At 45.9% G+C, this 10,253-nt stretch overlaps 1 protein-coding gene across 3 annotated transcripts in view; it reads left to right on the top strand.

Moving 5' to 3' along the window:
- Positions 1–9,462: 9,462 nt before the first annotated feature.
- STAG2 (STAG2 cohesin complex component) overlaps positions 9,463–10,253 on the top strand; it is a 65,906-nt gene continuing 65,115 nt past the window's right edge. Inside the window, exon 1 of one of the 3 annotated variants that reach the window (XM_081897109.1) lies at positions 9,463–9,660. The gene's annotated coding sequence lies outside the window, so the exon portion shown is untranslated. Of the gene's footprint in view, positions 9,855–10,253 lie in introns of all 3 variants that reach the window. The other 2 variants (XM_081897106.1, XM_081897110.1) reach the window with 2 other exon arrangements.

Raw genomic sequence — 10,253 nt, 5'->3', positions numbered from 1 at the left:
AATTTCTAGCGTTGGTTCATGTCACGATAGCCATACATTACTCAGAAATACGCCCCACTGAATTCAGTAGAGATTGCTTACATGCTAGTATGACTAGGGTTGCAGCTTGAATAGGCTAGTCTTATCAGTGTCACACAGAACTTTTAACAAGTTACCCCATCTGTTTCTAGAGCAATGGGAAATTATTTCCCCAAGGATCCAGTTTATTCATTCCTTCGACATCTTTCCAGCCACAACAGGCACTGTAACTTTCCCAGTGGTTTGACTTTGCCCCCAAAGGTGCACTCCTCCATTGTCTCCTGAGAAAGACTGATGCCAACCAGTGACAGTAAAAACAACACAGCCCCAGCCCTTTCATTAAAAGCATTCAGGTTCCCAAAAAGCTGTTGGAACAAGAAAGTCTGCTGGCAGAAGGACAATAAGGAGAAAGGGACACGGGTGGCGCTGTGGGTAAAACCTCAGCGCCTAGGACTTGCCGATCGTATGGTCGGCGGTTCGAATCCCCGCGGCGGGGTGCGCTCCCGTCGTTCGGTCCCAGCACCTGCCAACCTAGCAGTTCGAAAGCACCCCCGGGTGCAAGTAGATAAATAGGGACCGCTTACCAGCGGGAAGGTAAACGGCGTTGGCTCACCAGATGCAGCTTGTCACGCTGGCCACGTGACCCGGAAGTGTCTGCGGACAGCGCTGGCTCCCGGCCTATAGAGTGAGATGAGCACACAACCCTAGAATCTGGCAAGACTGGCCCATACGGGCAGGGGTACCTTTACCTTTACTAAGTTCAGCTTCTCCAGGGAGAGAGTTCCAGAGTCTGGGAGCAACCACCGAGAAGGTCCTCTTCCACATCCCTATCAAGGGTGGCTGTGAGGGTGGCAGGACCAAGAGAGGGTTCTTCTCCAGATATCCCCAAACCCAAGTAGGTTCATATGAGGGAATATGGGCATTCAGATAGCTTGGACCCAAGCTAAATAGGGCTTCATAGCTCATAACCAGCATTTTGAATTTTGCCTGGAAACAGACTGGTAGCCAGAAGAGCGATTATGAGAAGAAAGTTGAATGCTCGCTAGAACCACCCCCTTTCAAAAATCTGGCTGCAGCTCTTTGAGCAAGTTGGAATTTCTGTGCACTTTTCCAAGGTGGCTGTCACATAGAGCATGTTACAGGAATCAAGAGAGGATGTAGCCAAAGTGTGTGTGTGTCCCTGCCCATCTGCATAAGTCTTTAAAGGGCTGCTTGGCTATTGTTTGTTTCTGCTGCAAATCATTATGTGTTCACTGCCCTTTGATCTTTAGCTGCTAAGCAAAAACATTCTTCTTCTCACAGGCCTGTTATTTTATATTGTAAACTGCCCTATGATCCTCACATGAAGGGTGGTGTAGTAGTAGTAGTAGTAGTAGTAGTAGTAGTAGTAGTAATAGGAGCCTAGTAAGTTGGAAATAAGCATAGATATCAGCCTTGTATTTGATGCTCTGCTGGGAGCGGAGGAGAGATACAGCACTCCACCACCAGCCTACTCCCTATTATCTGCATATGCAATTCTTCATCACCTGTGGCTATCAGATTAGTGCTTAAATACAAGGCTTGTTTAGTTGTTCATGGGTTGCTATATCCTTTGACTGCACCTTCAGTCTGCCAGCCTTGATAATCAGCCAAGAAAAGTTCATATAAACTTTTGACTCCCCACCCCGCCTGTTCCTATGGATGAATATTAAAATGCCCTTGTTATAAATTTTAAAGAACATTCCATATGAACTTGACTTCCTTCCCCCCCACCCTCAGTGGACTGAAATGTGAAGTCAATATTAATATTTAGATTTTATGTACAGTCGGCTCTGCTTTGTAGCTCTGCTGTCATCAGCTCTTGCAATAGATTCTTATAATCTTCAAAGGCTTGGATTTCAGCTTTCATAGAAGCGGGCCTATTATTTTGCAGGCACAGTTATATGGATTCAAAATCTCAGTGTTGCAGAAATGCTTTTGATGGGTTTGAAGCTTGTATGTTATGTAAAGTTAGCTGTCTTATTCACAGCTTGAAATTGCAGGGGACAGAAAAAGGACAAATTTCTACTAATGAAGCTCTAATGCAGCATTCCAGTAACTTTTAAAAAAAAATCTCTCTCTTTTTAACCGATTTATATTTATGAAATAAAATATATCCTTCCTACAAAAATGCATCGCTGTTGTTTTTCTAAGTACTTTCCAAACATCTGTACCAGCACTACAACATTTACACACAATCCAATGCATGTCTACTCAGAAGTAAATCCCACAATGTTCTGCGCAGTTTACAGCTGAGTGAGTAAGTGTAAGGGACGTGGGTGGCGCTGTGGGTTAAACCACAGAGCGTAGGACTTGCCGATCAGAAGGTCAGTGGTTTGAATCCCCGCAACGGGGTGAGCTCCTGTTGCTCGGTCCCTGCTCCTGCCAACCTAGCAGTTCGAAAGCACCTCAAAGTGCAAGTAGATAAATAGGTACCGCTTCAGTGGGAAGGTAAATGGCGTTTCCGTGCACTGCTCTGGTTTGCCAGGAGCAGCTTAGTCATGCTGGCCCCATGACCCGGAAGCTGTACGGAAGCTGTACGCCAATAAAGCGAGATGAGCGCCGCAACCCCAGAGTCGGCCATGATCGGACCTAATGGTCAGGGTCCTTAAGTGTATATTGGAGTATAGAGCCTAGGAATGTGAAGGAAAAGGAAGTGATCTTAAATCTTTATTAATGAACTGTTTTTTCTATATATCAGTTACCTACAGACATGTAATTCTAAATTTCACATTCTATTATTGAGAGAGTGAGAGGGAGACAGTGAGAAAGAGAGAAACAGGCAGGCAGGCAGAGATAAAAGCTGTCTGAAGGAATTTTGGAGTGTTTCTAAGTTTCTATGTGTAATAAGAGAGAAGTTTCCTGGCAGCTGATTCTCCTATTCCCAGTTTTCCCCTGTAGTAAGAATGGCAAGTGTGTTTTAAACTGTACCCTCAGTTTGTCGGGGGCAATAGTTGATCCTAATGTGCAGACTCCGGGACATATGTATTCCTTAATAGGCAAATCAACGTGATAAAAGATTATCCATTGATAGCAAGGTTTTTTGCGGGGAGGACTGGGGGATCTAATGTAATAGAGCAGGCCTGTAAGTCAGAAGACCTCAGATCAGGGTAAAGGTAAACGTAAAGGGACCCTGACCATTAGGTCCAGTCGTGACCGACTCTGGGGTTGCGGCGCTCCTCTCGCTTTATTGGCCAAGGGAGCCGGCGTACAGCTTCCGGGTCATGTGGCCAGCATGACTAAGCCACTTCTGGCGAACCAGAGCAGTACACGGAAACACCATTTACCTTCCCACTGGAGTGGTACCTATTTATCTACTTGCACCTTGATGTGCTTTTGAACTGCTAGGTTGGCAGGAGCAGGGACCAAACAATGGGAGCTCACCCCGTCGCGGGGATTCGAACCGCCGACCTTCTGATTGGCAAGTCCTAGGCTCTGTGGTTTAACCCACAGCGCCACCTGTGTTCATATCCAACCTTCCTCTAAGGAGTTCAGACAGTACCTAGTTCAATCCCTGCCTCTTCACTTTTATCCTCACAATAGCCCTGTGAGGGAGGTTAGACTGAATGACAGTGACTGGTCCATAGCTGTCAACTCTTCCCTTTTCTTGCAAGGAATCCTATTTGGAATAAGCGAATTTCCCTTTAAAAAAAGGGAAACGTTGACAGCTATGGACTGGTTCAAGGTCTCATTGTGAACTTTTTGTCTGGGGGGCGGGGGCTGAATCTGGGTTTTCCTAGTCCATAGGAACCTGTTCCAACTCCAGCTTGCATCAGCTTGGCCAATGGTCATGGCTGATAGGAGTTGCAGTTCAACACCACCTAGAGGACCACAGGCCCCTGACTGCCTCTGCAGCAATCTGCATGGTGCTGAAGAGGCAGCCTTGTGTATGGAGTCAGTATCTTGAATGACCTCTGCAAAAGGCATTGGGTCCCTTTCCTCATTCAGTGGCACCCAGTGGTGAAAGTTCTCAGCTGGGTGCTGAAGTGCCTCTAGATGCAGGGCTACTTCCAGTCAGAAGGATGATGATAACCATGGCTCTTCAGTTTGCCGACACCAGCTTGCCACATAAATTGCACCATGCCAGCCCATTCCTTTCTAGTGTTACTAGCAAGGATTAGAGCCCAAATGGGGACGGTTATTGAATCGCTCTCTAAAGGGGCAAGGAGAACCATTTTGGATTCAGAACACAGTGAACACACAAACTGGGTGAAAGCTAAATATTTCATTAAATGCCCCACAGAAAGCTACAAAGCACCAGCATCAATGGGTGTGATGCCCACAGCTGGAGCTTGCTGGTACATAATGCTTTCTGGATAGCCTGTGCAGAGCTTGTTGGAGACCTGGGGTGGCAGTCTTGTTAGAATAAAGTTATAAACTCAAACAAAAAAACAAGCATAAGATGGCAAGGGAGTTCAGATAAACCAGTTTATTGCAACATCTCCAACACAGTATATCTTACATGCTTTAGAAACTCAAAAGTTAGTACAGTGGTACCTCAGGTTACATACGCTTCACTGCGCTAACCCAGAAATAGTGCTGCAGGTTAAGAACTTTGCATCAGGATAAGAACAGAAATCGTGCTCTGGCGGCGCGGCAGCAGCAGGAGGCCCCATTAGCTAAAGTGGTGCTTCAGGTTAAGAACAGTTTCAGGTTAAGTACGGACCTCCAGAACGAATTAAGTACTTAACCCGAGGTACCACTGTAATCACTAATCAATCGTACCCAACTACTGTGCGGCCTTTGGTCACACCATTCATCGTCTCATCAACTAGTGATCCAAATAAAAGATTGAATAGTTCAGGACTAGAAATAGAAGCACAAAGGGAACATTGGGAAGTTTGCCGTATGTTAATGCACATATAAGCATAAATATAAACTCAAGATACCTGCTTTCTAGATTTCTGTTCAGCAAAACACTCTATAATGGCATTTTGGTCAATAAGATCTGGGATAGAATGTTCGATGCTGAGAACGAGAAGATCATTAAGGCGTTCATCACCCATGGTTGACTGAAGTGAGTTCCAACGCAAGATAACTCCAGCACCAGACATGTGGTTTTAACAGACTCTCAAGTCCATGAGATGCACCACCACCTAATCTGATCTGATGCTACATGCACAGGCCCTCCAAGTGTCCCTGTTTTCCAGGAACAGCCCCGGATTTACAGAAGCTGCCCTGGTTTCTGATTTGATCCTGGAATGTCCCACTTTTCCTTAGCACATCCCTATTTTCATCGGAGAAATGTTGGAGGTTATGGAGTTATGCAAGTCCTGAGCCAAGGAGATAAATAACTATACAACCTTTAGAAGACATCTGAAGGCAGCCCTGTATGTGGAAGTTTTTAAATGTTTAATGTTTTATTATGTTTTTCTATATGTTGGAAGCTGCCCAGAGTGGCTTAGGAAACCCAGTTGGATGGGTGGTGTATTATTATTATTATTAAATAGGGCATCCTTATTTTCACCAGAGAAATGTTGGAGGATATGCATGCTAGTATGCAGTAACAGAAGTCCAGCTTTTACTATTGAAGCCTTGCAGCGCATACGGACAAGTATGAGCGTCTTGCTCATTAAGTCGCTGGTCGGCTGCGAGGCATGGGGAGTTCTTGGCAAGAGAGCGTAAGCCTCCAAGGCCAGTGTACTTGGCTGCCGCTCTTCTGCACAGGCTTGCTAAGTTCAGGGACTGTTTAGTCCATGGAAAATGAAAGTGTTTTAATCTGCTTTGTCAAGTTTGCTCAGATAAGGATAATATTTTCTGACAAGGATGATATCGGATGTGGTTTCTTCCTATTTTAACACCCTGATGCTTGGAAGCCCCAACCTTGAGACAGTTCAGGAGCTGCTGGAAATGGAAGGTTGATTAGGTTAATTGATAAAGCAGGAAGCCTCATAGAAAAATTTCCTCCCTTAAATTTATGGAATAAATTTATGGTATATATTGAAGGAAACTATAGAAATTTTAAAACTACAGCAGGTCTGATATAAACCTTACGATGCGCAAACCATCAATAATTATTAGCTGCAGAAAAAAGAAAACTTCTTTTTATCAAGAAGCCCAAAATCGGGAGGGAAGGAGGTCAATAGGTGTGTAGAGGAAAGATCTAAATATCTAAAGATATAAAGGTTCAAGGAATAAGACAAAGAATTGTAACGGAAACTGATGTTTTTTTGTGTTATGTATGGATATTTTATTTCTTGTTTTTTCTTTTTTCTGAAACTGTTGTTTCGTTTTTTGGTATTTCTTTTGGTTTTTTTGGTGATTTAAGTGAAACTCAATAAAAAGAAATTAAAAAAAGAAAGAAAGAAAAATTTCCTCCCTTTATTTGGTGACAGCGGAACACCGTGTTAGCTGGGCTAACAGAGGCGTGGCTGGAAGTTGGTGCAAGCTGCAATTTTCCCTCCTGGCAAACTGGAACAATGGTAGTGTTGCTGTAGTCATAGTACTGCTTTATAAATGGATATAGGCTTAAAGGTGATATAAAATGATTTTAAAACAACCAAAGCGGTTTTGTGTCTTGAAATTAAAAGACCATAGAGGGTATCCTGGGCCCAAACTGTTAATTCGTGAAAGAACCTTAAACCTGGTCTGGTAGTGTATGGGCAGTCAGTACAGTCTTAAGATAACTTGAACTTATTTCAGCTCAAATCCACCTTTGATATTAAACCAAAATAAATATTTAAATCAAGCTATGCTACGCTCATTATTTTCACAATGAAAAAAAGGGGGGGGGGAGAAATGACATAATCAAAGTAACACAAATATTGTGGAATTAAAAATGCAACTAGCCTTGCTCTCTGCCTTTTATCTTATTATTACAATTATTATCTTATAAGTAGCGACTGACCCAAAGTGAGCTTCAGGGCTGGGTGGGAGATTTGAACCCAGGTCTCCCTGGTCCTAGTGCAACACTTAGGTAGCCTAGTCACAGTCATTATGAAAGTTCATCAATACACACAGCTGCCAGTCAATGCCAATGTCACTGAGCAAGATGGACTAAGAATATGATAGTGTCCTATGTTACTATGCTGTGTGTAGCAAGCATCAGTTATTGTGTTATTAAGGGTGCAAGGTGATTTATCTGTCCAGAATGTTGGTGCTTCCTCGCTATTTAAATATAAAGTAAGTGCAACAAGTGATCAAATTATCTGGTATTACCAGCTTAAAGCACTCAAAACACACAGTAGCTTTAATCACCCATGAATCATGTCAGGTCACAGTGTAATGACAGAGTAAGAGAGGTGGAGTTGCTATATTCACACGCAACTTCCTTTGAACAGTGCGGAGTTTGGAAGCAATTGTTTTCAGGTGTTAGAGAAAGCTTCCTAAAGATAGCACAATTCAGCAGTAACAGAATCAGACTCTACATGATAAAGAGAAAGCATCCTTATGAACTCATTTTCTTATGTGTGTGTGTGTGTGGGGGGGGAAATAAACCCTTTAAATCTCTGGTCTTCAGTTTGTGGGTCAGAACCCACTAGTGGGATGTGGCCAAATCCAATGTGGGTCACAACAGGAGCACTCCCCACCGTGCAAATATATGGTGAAATATTAAGAATTTGGTCCCCAAATGCATGCTTGGGTTTAAAGTTGGTCTTGGGTCTGAAAAGGTTGAAGATATCTGCTTTAAATGAAGTGACGTGATTTACCAGAGAGACAGAGTGACATAATGTTTAGTGAGCGCCGCAACCCCAGAGTCGTGCGCGACTGGACCTAATGGTCAGGGGTCCCTTTACCTTTAGGATTGGGAGGGAGACCCAAGTTCAAATCCTCCACTTTGCCATGAAATGAACCGAGTTACCCTTAGGCCAACAAGCAGCCTAACACGCATCTAGGATTGTTGTGAGGATAAGAGGAAGCATGTGTATGTAACCTAGAGCTCAAAAGAGGAAATCTGCAGGTGCGAGGGAAAGAAGGAAGTGGTATAGCACAGCACAGCAGCAGCTGCGCAACCCGATCTTATTGGACTTCCTTCCATGTAAAGGTGTATGGAATTTATACAGCCAGATCTACTCAGTAAGCAAACTATACAGGACATATTAGTAAGTATTTAAAAGCATTTATAAACCGCTTAATATTTGATAAATCTCTTAAGCAGTGTTCAGTACAAAAACAAGTCATTATAAAATACTTAAAAGCATATAATAACAAGTAGAGCAGGAATTCAGGACACTCATTTGCCCCAGCGAAATGCGTATGGAATCACTGCAAATGTACAACCTAATTTTCCTCAAGCATATTTTACTCTGAAACAAGCCTTTCTACGTTCAGTGGGACTTTCTTCCACAAGGCACTGCAGCAGATGTACACAGCGAAGTATCTAAGTGTCAGCCATGTGTCTGCTCAAGATAGTAGTACCACCTATTTTGCCTATTCAGACCACACCTGCAATCCTGTGTTCAGTTCTGGGCGCAGTAATTTAAGAAGGATATTATTGACAAGATGAAACATGTGCAGAGGAGGGCAACTGAGATGATCAAGGGTCTGGAAACCAAGCCTTATGAGCAATGGTTGAGGGAGCTGGGTATTTTTAGCCTGGTCAAGAGAAGACTGAGAGTAGATATTAAAGCCATCTTCAAACATCTCAAGGGCTGTCCCATGGAGGATGGGGCAAGCTTGTTTTCTGCTGCTCTGGAGGCTAGGACCTGAACCAATGGATTCAAGTTACAAGGAAGGAGATTCCGACTAAACAACAGGAAGAACTTTCTGATGGAAAGCGCTGCTGGACAGCGAACCGGCCTCCCGCAGAAGGTGGACTCTGCTTCATTGGAGGTTTCTAAGCACTGCAGAGGGTCCCTCGAGGTCCCTTCCAACGCCACAATTTTATGATTCTGTAAGTCTAGGGGAGCCCAACAGAGCTTTTCCTATCCTAATTTCGGGGGCACGTGCACTCATAAGCAACCCCAGGTTATTTGTCCCATGGGATTGTCGCGGAGCTGGGGTGGGGGGGGGCAACCTTCCTTCTCTTTCCCCTTCCCTCCGGATTGTTTTGCCCAGGGTGGGGTGGAGAGGGGCGGGGTATTGCACGGGATCCCTGGGCGCTGCGCGCGCCCCGCCTAGCTCATTATCACCATCCCTCCGCCTCTTCTGGGCGATACGTGCGGACTCGAGCCTCCCCCGCGCTCGCAGGGGAACAGCCAGGGGCGTGGTCGATGGCAGTGATGACGTAGCGAAGCGGAGGCGGAGAGAACTGGAAAGCGAGAGGAGCGGGGTGCGTGGGGAGGGGGGGCGGAGAAAGAGGGCTGCACGAGTCGCGCAGGCGCAGCACCTTGTTTACCCCGTTCTTATCCAGAATGTGTCTTATATGCTGTCCTTTACCCCCCCTCCCCCTCCCTTGCATTCCCGAGTCCTCCCGGCAGATGCCGCTCTAGGCCCAGCAGCGGAGAGCGTGCTCGGTGGCCGCCAGGTGGCGCCTGCGCTCTCCATTCGCTCTCCTGCCGCCGAGCTGCGAACACCCCAAACAATCCCCAGCGCCGCCGCCACCGCCAAATTAAATAATCCGCCCGTTTTGCTCTCTTCAAACCCCCCCTTCCCACAACGCCCCGCTCGAGGGCCCCCCCTTCTCGGCCTTCCTACTAGGCCCCACTTTCCACCCCCCCTCCCCCGCTGCGGGGGCCTTTGAAGGTAAGGGGTCGACCTGACCCGAGTTGTTTGGCCTTGGAAGTGAGAGCGAGGGAGGGAAAGCAGAGAGGAGAGAAGCGAACTGCAATAATTACTTGGAAGAGGAGAGCGAGACAGAGAGAGGACGGGGGGGGGGGAAGGCGCGCAGGGCCCGGGGAGCCCCGTCACCGCCAGTCCAGCCAGGCCTGCCGGGTGAGGTAAGTTCGACCGTGGCGTAGAAGCTTCTGGAAGTTTATTTTTCTGAGGAGGGAAAATTTCGAGGGGGGAAGTTGTTTGTTTGAAATCAAATCGCCGCGAGGGGAGGGGCGCGCGCGCGTGTTTGCGGGGTTTTGGTTTTTTTTTTAAAAAATAAAATATTTATTTTTTGAGCGGCGGCGGAGGGGGGGGGTGTACGGAGAAGGAGGCAGCGGGCGGTGGTGGTGGTGGGGGGGAAAGAAAGGGAAGCGGCCAGCGGCAACAACAACAACGGCGGTGACGGCGGTGTTGTGTAATATATATAGATAGATATCTGGAAATATCGGTGTCCCTATCCATCTTTCTTTGAATATGGAATGTAGGGCAGGCCTCGGAACAGCTCGAGTCTGAGGGGAAACTCG

The sequence above is a fragment of the Podarcis melisellensis genome (assembly GCF_964234715.1).
Source record: "Podarcis melisellensis genome assembly, chromosome: Z".
Taxonomy (NCBI): Eukaryota; Metazoa; Chordata; class Lepidosauria; order Squamata; family Lacertidae; genus Podarcis; species Podarcis melisellensis.
The sequence above is the reverse complement of the archived record's forward strand: the minus strand, read 5'-3'. Positions and strand labels throughout refer to the sequence as shown.